Source organism: Phascolarctos cinereus, unplaced genomic scaffold (assembly GCF_003287225.1).
Source record: "Phascolarctos cinereus isolate Bilbo 61053 unplaced genomic scaffold, phaCin_HiC Scaffold_726;HRSCAF=1367, whole genome shotgun sequence".
Taxonomy (NCBI): Eukaryota; Metazoa; Chordata; class Mammalia; order Diprotodontia; family Phascolarctidae; genus Phascolarctos; species Phascolarctos cinereus.
In genome coordinates, this window is record NW_027556098.1 from 188,823,104 (window position 1) to 188,837,395 (window position 14,292).

Below are 14,292 nucleotides of genomic sequence, written 5' to 3' on the forward strand. Positions count from 1 at the left end.
AGAAAGGAATGGAGGGAAAAGATGAGCTGAGAGAAAGAAGGTAGCCAAGGGAGGAAAGATGGGAGAGAGGGAGAAAGAGAGTGAAAGACAGGGAGAGAGAGAAAGAGAGAGAGAGAGAGAGAGAGAGAGAGAGAGAGAGAGAGATTTTATAAAGTGTACAAAAAAGTTTTTAACTGACAAAATATTGCATTTGGTTTCAAAAAAAGCAACTGTCCACACATATAATAGGAGAGATATGGCTGGAAGATAGCTTGGATAGAAAAGACTTAGAGGTTCTAGTGTGCTGCAGTTTAAATATGAATGAGCTAGATAGGCAAGTGAAAAGAGTTGATATAACCTTGGGCTGCATTAATGGATATGTCATGTGTAGAATGAAAGATGTTATAGTACCACTATAATCACACCAAATTTGACATGCCTTAAGTACTTCTGGGTACTGCATTTTATGAGTGGCATTGATAAGCTAGAGTTCAATTCTAGAGAAAGTTGATTAGGATGGTAAGGGTACTAGAAACTCTGCTGAAACAGGATTTGTAAAAGAAAATAATCAAGAAAAGAGAATATGTAGATGGAAATGATAGCAATCATGAAATATTTGAAAGGTTCTCATTGTGAAAAGGGTTCATTGTTTTGCTCCACACTGGAGGGCAGATCTAGGACCAATTAGTGGAAGGTACAGGGAACACCTACCATAATACATGTATGATTTTATAATAAGTATAACCACAAAAATTCTTGTCAGAATAAAATGACATAACTAAATAAAAATAAAGTCCTTACTCTTAGTTGGGTTATGGAAATATGATAAAATGATCATACTCTTATATTAATATAAATACTAGTTATTCCTAATCAGATGAACTCTTGGACGTTTTTTTTAAATCTAGGCAAAACAATGTAAAATTCATTTGAAATAACTGAAAATCAAACAAAATAATAAGACAAAAATATGAATGAAGGTTTTATAGGATTACCACAACTCAAACTATATTAGAAAACAATAGCAAAAAGAAAATGATCTTTTTTTTAACATTAACATTTTTTGCTATAACAAAGATATCATACAATTTTTATGATCTTGGTCTTTTCCTTCTTGCCTTTGTACAAGAAGACAAACATTTGCAACTTTTACAACCTTGAATCGGACTCCAGGAATATCACCAACAGCACGACCTTTTTGACCAAATCCAGCAACCAAAACTTCATCATTTTCCTCAATAAAGTTTAAGCAGCCATCATTGGGAACAAAGGCAGTGATTTTTTTTGCCGTTCTTAATCAGCTGGACTCTCACACAGTTCCTGACAGCAGAATTGGGCTGCTTGGCTTCCACACCAACTTTTTCCAAGACAATCCCTTTTGCATGAGATGCTCCTCCAAATGGGTTGGCCTTCAAGGCAGTGCCCAAATGAGCTTTTTTATATTGTTTGTCATGCCACTTTTGATCTCTCCTGTGCCTTCGGAGATTTCTAGCACTACGAAGACCATGGCACTTACCCATGCTGCCACCGTCGGGGCCGAGAGGAAAGAGAGAACAGAATATGTTCTTTTGTTAAGGCAATTAGTGAAACAAGTTAGAGAAGCCAAAACAATGAAAAAAATTTTCAAATGTAATTGAATACAGTATCCCAGTATTTGATAAATAAAAAAGATGCCAACTTACTGGAAAATGGAAATTCTTTTTTTTTTCAAAGAAATGAAAGAGAATCAGATAATTTATTTTATTAATCTGATTATTATAATATTTTTGCACACAAACATGCCTGTGTATAAGCAATAATAGGCACAATTCCTTTCTCTTCTTGAGGGAAGGGAGTGGTTTTGCCTTATTTTTTATTTCCAGAATTTAACATTGTGCCTGACGTAGAAAAAAAAGTGCTTGATAAAATGTTTGTTGTCTTTACTTCATACCAAATGTTTTAGCTTGAACCTTCACTTTGAAATGACCTGTTATTGCTCTTCCTGTATTTTTCTTCTTATCTGAACTGAAATACAAATGTGTGCGTGTGTGTGTGTATATAAAATATAAAAAAGAAATTTCTCTGTATAATCCTGAATCTCAATTTTATAGTTTACTTTCAAATGATAAATCCTACATGTCACTTTTACAACTACCCAATTGTCTGAATCAAGCTAAAGTGTTATATCCTAGTTCACCTCTCTTTTCCTTCCCTGTGCCCACCTCAGGTCTCCATTCACCTATCTTCCCTCCATCTCTTCTCTTCTCTCCTGTCTTCTCTTTTCTTCTCTTCTACTTCTATCCTATCTTTTCTTCTTCTCTACTCTTTCTTTCCTTTTCCTTTACTCCCCTGCCATCCCTGCTTCAGTATCAGGAACTTTGTTTTGATCATAGTTATCCCCTTTCAGGCATTATCCTACCTCCAAACTCACTGGCCTTCCCTATATTCACTCATTTCCCTGTTGAGTTTGATGTGTTTCTGTGTCACTTTCTCTTTGTGTGTATGTATGTTGTTCAACCCTTCTTTGTACATTTCAAATAAATGAGTTTCACCTAATACTCATTCACTCTACTGTCTCCTCCATGTTAGCATACTCTTCTTTTCACCCTATACTTTGAGAAATCATAAATTCCATCCACCTATTCTTTCTTTCTACATTTTTGTGTTCTTCTTATCTTTCTTTCTTTTCCCTTGCCAAATCATTTAGAATAGAACTGATGCATGCTCCCCTACCCTGTCAATCCTATTTTTAAAAAATTTCTTGATACCCTTTGAAGATGGTAAAGTTTTAAAAGGACTTATGTTTTTTCATCCCTATTAGGAGGTTAGCACAATACAATCCTACAACTCATTACAATAACGCAAATGCATATGCCTTTTCTTTCTGTATTTCTCTTGAGTTTTGTGTTTGCATTAAAAAGTTATTAGTCAGCTCTTCTGTTTTCATCAGGATTGGTTCCAAGCCTTTCCAAAGCACTTTCATTATCTCTCCCTGATCTATTTTGAGTTTTTTTTTAAAAAAATATTAGATATCTTATATTTTCTTCTATTTTTTTTGTTTTTGTTCTAATATTTCTTGATGTTATGGAATCATTCATTTCTGTTTGGTTTAGTCTAGATTTCAGGGAGTCTGTTGCTTGAGTAAGTTACCAATTTGTTTTCTAAGCCATTGAGTATATTTTCAAATCTTTAATCAAAAACTTTTATTTCATATTTTTGGCTTTTGTTTATTTTTCCAGGTATTTGTGCACTCCTTGAAGATATTCCATTTTTCCTCTTTAAGTTTCTGTTTGCAGTTACTCTCTTTTTCTTAGTCAGAATTTTTAAACTGGCAATATTTTTTTATACTGCTTGGTATTTTCATTGTTCATTTTTTTGGCTTTAGTTCCTGAGCTGGCATTTTATACCAAAGCCAGCCTTTGTACTCTATTGAATTTCTGAAGGGGTGTTGAGTCTTACTTGATGTCACCTTAGGTCATTAAGGTTCTTCTGTTAACTTTCACAACATCCCTCTCCACCTCTTTGTCTCCCTGATATTAGAAGATTCAAATGCTAGATTTGCTCTCTCAGGAACAGGTGCTATGTATCACAGATTCTCTAGGATTTGGATATCCTAGTTTGAGCACTGTCTTGCAATCCAGTGACAATGGTCTCTTTGGTCTTCATTTTGTAAGGCTTTCTAACTCCCAAATCCAGGCATTTTTATTGGTTGACCAACATGTCTGGAATTCTCTTCTTCCTCATCTCACTCAGCTGGCCTCCTTGCCATCCTAGGTAAATCATATCTTACACAAGGAGCCCTTCCTTATCTCCTTTAATACCAGTTTAACACTAGTTTCCTTCTGAGGTTATTCCCAGTTTTTTTTTCCTGTATATATCTTGTTTGTACACAGTTTTATGCATATTATCCCCTCCAATAGACTGTGAACGCTTTGAGACCAGGGACTATCTTTTGCCTTTCTTTGTATTTCCAAACTTCATACCTGGCAAATAGTAGGCAATAAATGTTGACTTTCTAATTATATTAGTGAAAACCTATTTTTTTTCTTTACTAGTTCTGCTTACTTTGGTTTGTATTAGTTAATATATTCTTCACTTTCATTGTTTTAAGGGAGCATTAAGAGTCAATAACATTTATATACCACAATTTCATTATCTATTAATCAGTTGATGGGCCAGTTTCCAGCCACACCAACAATGAATTTGCTGCATAGATCTTATCAACAAATGTGATAAACAACTGAAATATATGGAATATCATTTTAGAAAAAAATCAAGAGAAATAAAGTATGATACCATTATTAGCTATCCAACTAAACTAGACAAACATTCCTAAGATAAACAATGGTCATTTAGAATACTACAATGATTCTCATTATTCCTTAAGAAGTCAAGACTAGGCAAGACTTTTGCTATACAAATTAAATATAAACCAGAACTTCAAGAACATAGATGCAATTGTGAGTTATTAATAGTCTATGAAGCTATGCATTAATAACATTTAATGGGAAAAAATAATGATTTTGTGAACATTAAAAATAAAAAGGAATTATACTAGGATTGTGACTCACCCACATATTGTTTCTGTATAATGAAAACCCCATCAAAGAAGATGAGGAAAACATAACAATAATAGTATCTTGCATGTTTATTGTACTATAAAGTTTGCAATGGACTTCTGTCACAATAGTTCTGTGAGGTAGGCATGATGATCTTCATTTTACAGATGAAGAAAAAGACTTCTGAAGGGTTAAGTGAGTGAACATGTATATATGTGTGAGAGTTTGCAAGTGTGGGTGACCCCATTCCATTGTTGGAGGAGTGAATAAAAGTGTGAGTCTATTGGTGGAAGGGAAAATATGTGGGACCCTCTGGTACTGGTGATCAGTACTTCAGTGTATGTGGAAAGGTGGGAGAATATAAGAGAGATATTCTCATTCAAATTCCAGAATGAATCTGGCCTCAGCCCTGTTTTCCTAAAGAAGAGGCAAAGCTTTTTGTTTCAGAGGATAAAAGTTGTTCTTAGAGTTATTAATAGATCTGCAGTACTGGTCAGGCAGCATCCTGTTCTAGAAAGAGAGCTGAATTTTGAGTTGCAGGAGCCAGATGTGAATCCCAGTTTGGCTACGAACTAGCAATATGAGGTTGGCCAAGTTATTTGGCCCCACAGAGTCTCGTTTTCTCTAGGGGAAATTGAGAGGGTTCTTAAAGGTTGTGGGTCTCAAAAAAAGGGGATCCAGGTTCCCTGGATTGTTGTGGCTTACCTTCCAAGAGATTTGTGATCCACCAATCAGAAAACAGTAAAGTGAGTTGCATTATACCTTTCCTATGATAGTCAAGAGTTGATATTGTCTCTGACATGAATGCACCTAATCTTGTCACCCAGCATTTACCAACTTTACTTCTTTCTCCCAACTTCCCAATTTCTAAGCTGTATGTGGGAATCTCAAGACAGTTATAAACAAACCAAAACCAATGAACTCAAAAAGAAGAAATTACCCAAGTGCTATTGGAAAAATTCATCCTAGAAACTCCCCCAGACTGTCTAACTTCTCTCCCCCAGATCATAACATTAATATATCAGATACATTCATGGCAGTCACTGAGCACATTGAATAATTAGTTAGAGATTCTTTTCATTTTGAGTGGGACAGAATTGGTCAAATAGGACAGTCATTGATAAGTTGTACTCACCATTTCAGATTTCATTACATTATGCTCTCTCCCCTTACCCCAATCGACTGCTGTTCCTGAATTCTGTATTATTGTCAAGCATACCACTATCTTTCCAGTTATTCAGGTTTACAACCTCAATGTCATCTTTGACTCCTAACTTTCCCTTGTCAAAAAAGAAACCTTGAGCTGTAGAGAAAGACATCCCATCTCTAAAGGGTAGCCCCCTCAGAACACAATAAAGATACAATAGCTAGTCATTGTTAGGGAGAGTGAGGCTATGAAGTTTACTACTTAAATATCACTACTGTATAGCACATGAAGAAGACAAAGTAGATAAATACACCTATGTTGGGGATGCTTTTTCTCCCTTTTTATTAAAGGTATGTTTTTTTTTCTTAATGGAGAACATCATTCTAAGTCATCTTAGAAGTCATTTCCAGCTCTAGATTCAGGATCTTATGACTTGTGACTTACAACCACATTGCCATCAAGTATCTTGAGGAAGGATTAAAATCCAGGGTATTTATTGCAGTTTCCTATACTATGCAAGAATTATTTTAAGATATCCCTGGCATTGTATTGGTTGATCCTAATACATACATTTTATATTATTTAATATATGTATTCTTAATTCATTGATATATAAACTGCTGATGTCATGAGTATTGTTCCCAATCCTCTGTATAGTTATTTCTGCCTGTGAATTATTGACAGAAACATATACTATTAATCTTAATATGATATATTCTTCATAGTCATAGTGGATAGGTCACTGTACTTTGAATCAAGAAGATATGAGTTCAAATTTTATCTCTAAAATGTACTAGCTCTGTAACTCTTGGCATATAACTTAACCTTTCTCAAATTTTAGTGATTTTTTAAAAAAATCTTTCTAAGGTTCTAAAGGTCCATTTAAGCAGATAGATATATATACCAATACATGGCAGCTTGACTGCAGAATGGATAGAGCACCAGGCCAGGAGTCAGAAGGACTTATCTTCGTAAGTTCAAATCTGGCCTCAGACACTTACTAGCTATGGGACTGTGGTCATGTCATTTAATCCTGTTTGTCTCAGTATCCTCATCTGTAAAATGAGCTGGAGAAGGAAATTGCAAACCACTCTAGTATCTTTGCCAAGAAAACCTCAAATGGGATCAAAAAGAATCTAACAGCACTTCAAAGATTGAACAAAAATAATACAAACACCAATACTGTATGGCCAGAAATCTATACATATGTAGTTTTTTTAGGTACTTCACTCTCCTTGATGACCTCTACTTTGGTGCTTTGTGTTTTGTGCTTCTACCTGTTGCTTTACTGTATATCAAATTGCTTATAAATGCATTCCTATACCACATATATGCTGCGCAACTTCCACATTCAAGGCACTGCGTTAGGCATTGTAGATGAAACAAAGATGGAAAAGGTATGATTCTTATCACTTACAGAGCTTAAAATCCAATTGTCTGAGTGATGGACTTCATGACATGTCTACTCTCTCTATCTCTATCTCTATCTCTACAAATGGCCTCAACTGCGCTTGAAGTCTTTATAGGGTCTTTTTCTTGTAAGACTGGTGAGAATAGCTGGAAATCAAACCTCACATAAAAAGAGACATGGCCATTAAGAAAAGTTTTTGTGAAGTGACTGTGACAAAAAGGACAAGAGCTTTGTGATAGCTATTCACTTTCCTTCTCTCCTTCCCCCTTCCCTAAGCTCTTGTATTATTTTAGCTGTCATATTCTACCCTCCAGACAGGTAGGGCACTATTACATATGATAAAATATCTGCTTTAGCATATTGATTCATCTTTCATCTCCTTCCTTTATCACTATATTAGTGAATATTTTCGTACATTTTTTCCCTCTCAGAACAGTTCCTTTTTTAAATTTGTTTCTTTTTAAAGTGAAATTTATTTTTGGTAATATTTTCTATTGAACTATCTCTCCCCTTCATTCCCTACTCTGCAATAGAGAAGACCACCATTTGACACAGATGTATAAATATATGTAAAATCATACTATACATACATGTATTTAATAGTTCTTTCTCTAGAGATGGATAGCATCTTCCTCCATAGGTCCTTTGTAGTTGATATGAGTGTTTTTAATACTCAGGATAACTTGGTTATTCACAATTATTCTTCAAATAATACTGTTGTTACTGTATACAATATTTTCTTGGTTCTATTCATTTCACTTTTCATTACTTTGTGCAAGTTTATCCTTGTTTTTTTTTTCCTAAAACTCAATCAATTCTTCATTTCTTACAGCACAGCAATTCCATCACAATCATATACTACACCTAGTTTAGCCATTCCCCAATTGATGCACATCCTCTCAATTTCCAGGTCTTTGCCATCACGAATTCCTGTGCTGTTTATGTTTTTTAATGACTCTAACTCCTAATTAGACTTGTATGTAGCATTTTAAATTAAACAAGCTTAAATGAAATAAAATTGTTAACATGCTTAGCACTGTACTTAGGCATACAGTAGGTACTTAATGTTTATTCCTTCTCTTCCCCACTTTACATTTATGTGTAACACTGCCCCTCCTATATCTCCCCTCCTCCTTGAGTAGGGACAAATGGTGTTTTAGGTTTCTACTTCACTAATAAAAAGCACTTATAGTCCTTATTTTTATTATTAATGTTCACACACCTTTTATTTTATTTGTTCTTTGTAATGTCCTTTTGAATAGAATTTCTGTGGAGATATTAAAACAAAATAAAGTTCACATATTGCTGAAGATTGCTTTGCTGAGCCATAAAAGACCTAAGTGATTCATTAACATATAAGCAACTAGACTCAGAGGTACGGAACCTGCAGCCTTGAGGCCACCTGTGGCTCTCTAGATCCTCAAGTATGGTCCTTTGACTAAATCCAAACTTCACAGAACAAATTATTTTGTTTGCATTTGGTCAAAGGGCTGTACTTGAGGACTTAGAAGGCCACATGTGGCCTCAAGGTCACAGGTTGCCCACCCTTGGACTAGAGCACAAGCAATATAATTTGACTTTTTATTGATGACGCAAGATTATCATTAGGAACATTCAATATTATCTAACACACTACCAGGCTATCATACTATGGTGCCTTTTTGGCCTATTAAGGTGAGACTATAGGCAGATATGCTTTTTATATTAGTGTTAAAGTTATATGACATTTTATGCTACAAAATATTTCATCAATTAGCATGTTTGATTCTTCCAGCAATTGTGTGAGTCATATAGTCCAAATATTACAATCCATATTTAACAGATGATGTAAATGAAGTTCAGGAAGGTTTAGTGATTTGCCTAAGATCATATAGCTAATATGTGACAGAGAGCAAGGACTTATTTCAAATCTTCAGATGCCACCTCTAATGTTATTTCTACCACATTAAACTTAACTTCTTGTGTTTGTTTTTTGTATTATTTTCTTATCTTCTTCTTTGTTATCTCACTACTGTGTTACTTCTCAATGTTTCCCATGTGCTTAACTCCTTCAACTTTGCCTGTCTTCTGACTTGTTTTCCATTTGCTGTGGGATGGGAAACTAGGTTGTAAGAACTGCTTATGAACATAAATAACTTCTGAGTGAGGTGGAGCTTAGGTGCTCTCATATGATGAGCAAGGTCTGTGAAATTCATTGACAGACTTTATGGCTTCTATTTTAGTTGCAACAATTTTTGTCATTATTATTAACTTCTAGATTCTTAGGGTTGTGTTCCATCTGTGTTCCACATAGATGATATTTCAAGTCAGCAGTAGTGCCAGTGTTAGGGTAGCAGAGGTGCCCTCCTTAATTTTACACATCCTGGCTCTTATTAAGGGAGGAATTTTGCTAATCATATTTCAAAGGGGCATTCCGCTTATTCTTAATAGGCACCTGTCCTGATTCTGACTGTCTGGTTGTACCTATTAATTTCTCTATTCACATCTTCAGGACTTTCTCTTCTGTCCTTGTCTACATGACAAATATTCATTACCATTTTTTTTTGAGGAAAGAGCAAATGCTTGTTCCCAGTTGCTAATTGAATGCACTTATAAATAATGAACCCCACTGTAATAGTGTAAAAGATAGGAGTTTCTAGACTCCTTTTTTTCCCCCTAAAGAATAAGTACAGTGGCTAATTCTGGTCATATGCATAATTTTGTTGTTTTGTCTTCCCTTACCCATATTATTAGTGGTTAATTGTGTATGTATATGTGTGTGTTCTGTGTGTGTGTGTGTGTGTGTGTAGATAAAGGAAAAAAGAATTTTGTTTTTCCTTCACAGAAACTATATACACAATATATCTTCTTATTTTGTTTTGAATTGATTTGTGATTTTTCACTACATGGAGCACAGAATGAGCAACTTCCTCTCCTCGTGCAGATTGCACCTTCTCTTTTATTTCTAATTGTAAGAGAAACCTGGGCCACTGAAGAGTTAAGTGAATTTTCCAGGGTCACACAGTCATGTTTGTCAGAGAAGTCTTGAATTTAGGTTTTCATAACTCTGAGGATAAGTTTTTATAAAGCATGATTCATGTAAGTTCATAAGATATTTGTCCATTAAAGTCAGGAGATATGAAAAATCGCATGTAATTTCATAAACATAATGCCTTCATTTTTATATTTTGTAAAATTAAAGCCAGTTGATCATCTTTTCCCTGCACATAGTAGGCACTTAACATCTGTTGGCTTTGTAAATATAAATGGACTAACTATTTTTTAATAAACAGAACTGATAATTTTAGATTAAAAGAGATGGGTTAAGAATGTCATGGTGTGGATGATAGATTCAAAGAGTTTTTTTAAACATGTAAGAGAATAGTTTTTTTATGAATCAATAGGGAGAACAGTGCTTCAAGACTTGGTCCAAACAATACTGTCTTCATACATTTTCAAGAGTCAATGACAATGAGGCCATTTCTATGGAAAGGAAGCCATTGCAACTAACTTTTTTTAAGCAATTGATTAATTTCTAATACTTCTTCTAGAGCAATGATATAGTATAATACAATTTTCCATGAAACTCCTTTGTCATTAAAACAAATTCATCCAGCCTAATTTTAAGGAGGCCTATTTTACCATATTAACTTACTCCATTCCTGTTTTGAGACCTCATTAGCAGGTTTCATGAACATGCTCTCTAAGCCGTATAAGACACTAGACTTCTTGCAGCTCATTACACCTTGCTCACAGCTCACTTTTTACTGCATCTTCTGTGAAGTTATGGTTTTGGAAAATGGACAATTGAATAATTTAGCCTTTGTTACTTTACAACTGATGAGAAAATTAATTTATGATAGAAAGGGGAGCATCGAATGAATGAATTTGTCTCTCATATACGGTATACAGATTCTGACATGTACAGTTAACATATTCTGAGAGTTCTTGTTTTCAAAGCAAAGAGAGTTCTTCTATTCAAAGTAAAGAGGGATTATTCAAATAAGGCAAATGTCACTTCGTTCAGATTGACTGCTCCGTTCAGCACCCTGCTAAAGGACCAAGAACATTTCTTTCAGGGGAAAACATTAAAAATCACTTCATTCTCCTGTTAATTCAACATAACTGATTGCAAGAAATATGTTAGTAAAATTAATATTTTAGGACAGCGCTGGGAGGGATATTTTTAACATGCAACAGTGAGCTCCCCATCTCTCATCACCTGTGTCATCTAGTCACCATGTACGCCTTCAGACGTAGTAAGATGGATACTAATGAGCTCACCCATCCAAGGTTCTCTCTCATGAAGTTCAGGGCTAATGAGAAAAATTCCCAGACTGCACTGGCACACTAAATCAATTTTGCATGATTGATCAAAATATTCATTAAAATTGTTTATCTTCAATTCATACCAAACCCTTCAGGCATGTGTTGAGTATGCATGTATTTCTACATATTGTGGTAAAGCAGTGGAAGATGTGAGGGGAAATGGCATGAAATGTCCCCTTCTCTGCTCTTCACTTCACTTCCTACCCCATACATAATTTTCTGCAAAAAATGTAGTCCTAAGGCTGCTTATTAACAACAAGCTATCTTCTCTCTGGAGAAAGCCTGTAAGTCTGAACATGCCAAAGAGAAAAAAACTCAACACTTTTTTTTTGCAATAGCATCCTCCTCAAAAAAAGAAATGCTAAGCATTAAGAATTTAGGTGGCAAATCAGAATGGAAGGAACAACAAAAAGATAAAAGTCTGTTTAAGGGATGCATCACGTCACATAGCTTTTGGAACATAATTCATTGGACATTTATTCTACAAGTTGAATTTTTTTCTTTCCTTACCTTTTTAAAAGAACTGTGTCACTTTGATGTTAGGATGGATGACATCATGTTCCAGTCATTTTTGTCACAAAAGAATTAAGAAAAAAAATACTTCCAAGTTTCAAAAGGTGGCCACCTGTTTAGGCTGATCTTTGCTGAACTGTGTTTAAAGACTTCAAAACTCTTGCTCAGCTGTGCAAAACATTGGCTGGGAGCAATTCATCAATATAATATCTGTTTCCTGAGCCAAAAATTAATTCTACCAAGAAGAAAGACACCACATGTTATTGAATCTTCATGTTTCCCTAGTGTAGTGTTCTGCATATAGGAGGCAATTAATGTTTAGTGAATGAATGAAGGGTGGAAAATATATAACCAATTTTAAAAGGACCCATTCAAAAAATGAAAGAAAAAATATGATTTAGCACTTACAAAGATTACCTTTGGTCTTCTGAATAATTAACTGATATGGGACATGTTACTACCAATCAACAATGTTAGACAAACAAGGCATTATAGTACAGAGAAGTAAAATGTTTGTTCTTGAAAAAATATATTGGAAAAATTCTAGTCCTAGCTTTTGTTAATCAAAAATGTAACTTTAATGACAACTGAATGAAGTTCAGCATCATTTGAGAAAAAATGAAAGTCCTCCCAATTTGACTGAAGAGCAGACTCTAAAAAGTTAGCTGGAAAGTTGCATTGTTATATTAGAAATATTTATTGAAAGAATGTTGTTAAAATGTAATAATTTTATATATAAATAGAATAGAATACTTTTATGTTTTCAAAACTTAGGAAATAGATGATTTAAAAATACATGGAAAGATTTGAATATAGACTGAAGTGAGCAGAAACAGAACACTGTATAATATAACATCAATATTTTAAAAACAAATAATGAAGACTTTTATAAATTAATGAAGAATGAAATGAGCAGAACCTGTATAACACTTTCTACAATGACAATAGCATTGTAAAAACAAACAATTTTGAAAACCGTAGGTATAATGATCAATAAAATGAAAATTCATGATTCCAGAGGACTGATAATAAAGCATGCTATCTCTTACAGAGATTATGGGTTTATGGTACAGAATAAGTCATGTATTTTTGTTTGTTTGTGGACAGTTATTGAGTGAAATAATTTGTTTTGCTTTTCTGCACATTTATTACAAGAAATTTGCCTTTTCCTCCATCTGTTTTTCAATGAGTTGGGAGAGGAGGTAAGAAAATAGATTTCTGTAAGTTTTTTTAAAAATGAGGCCACAGATGCAATATATGTGAAACGCTGTAGGCTCTTCTAGATGAGGTCACTGTATTATTATTAGTTTTACTTGTCTGTTTCACTTTGTTAAAAGAGACCTTTATGAAACAGGTATGATCTGTAAATGTCATCTAAAAAAATACATCAATAAAACTGATTGAAAACAAAAAAAAATAAGAACAAACAATAATTAGTTGAAGATCTGAAGAAAGCAATCATGCACTGAGGAAAAAAAGTTGAGAGAAATGAATGTATGTGGTATAAAATAATTATAATATGATATAATAAGTTATGTGTCCAGTATTATGCAATGAAAAATTAATTCAAAGGTAAGGTAATGTCTGAACTTTTTCACATTTTCATAAAATTATTTAATAAATGAGTCAATAATAAAAATAATTCTTTCAGAACACTTTAATAACATTGAATTCATGAAATACTAAAATAAGCAATGTACTTTTGGAGAACTTAAAAGTGAGGAAGGAAGATCTTAATATTATATATCCCTAAAATAATTCCTTATTGTGCTCCATTTAATGAGTTGCTCAGAGAAAAATAAAGAAAAAAGAGAAAAGAACAAGAATGAAAAAAAAATTCCAAGTTGAATTCATTTTCCAGAAATGATAGATTCATGTTGGTGAACTGCTTTAAAAAACCAGTTTCAGTGTTGTATCAGTGAGTAACAGAATTTAATTAACTATTTGACAGAAGTAATAAAGTACTAATTTAGTCTATTTGCTTACAAGGAGCAAATGAGGAAGAATGACTAAGTAATTTTCTTTCTTCCAAAGAACAGGTTATAAAGAATCAGTCTGAGTGGTCTTCTTTGCTTTTCTCATCATTACTAATGGTAATAACTTTGTTTTCTTCTTATAAAAACTTATTTTGTTAAAGTTCTACTTGTCAACACTGAAATCTCCTAAGTGATTCTTTCTTCATGCCATGCTTCAAGCTCATTAGGGCACCATTACAATGAACCATTGCTAAAGATCTGAAGAGAATAAATAATATGGCATTGAACTAATGGTTCTAACCCTTTAAAACACAACATTAAAATGGTATCTAGGGCTCATGAATATGGATTCACTTGCTTCTATACACAACCTTGACCACCTTGTTCATCCTCCTTTGCCTAGTCTCAAATAAACTTGCT

At 33.8% G+C, this 14,292-nt stretch overlaps 1 pseudogene; it reads right to left on the minus strand.

The window, feature by feature from the left end:
- Positions 1–1,059: 1,059 nt before the first annotated feature.
- On the minus strand, positions 1,060–1,499 carry LOC110213300 (small ribosomal subunit protein uS12 pseudogene; annotated as a pseudogene).
- Between the last annotated feature and the right edge of the window lie 12,793 nt (positions 1,500–14,292).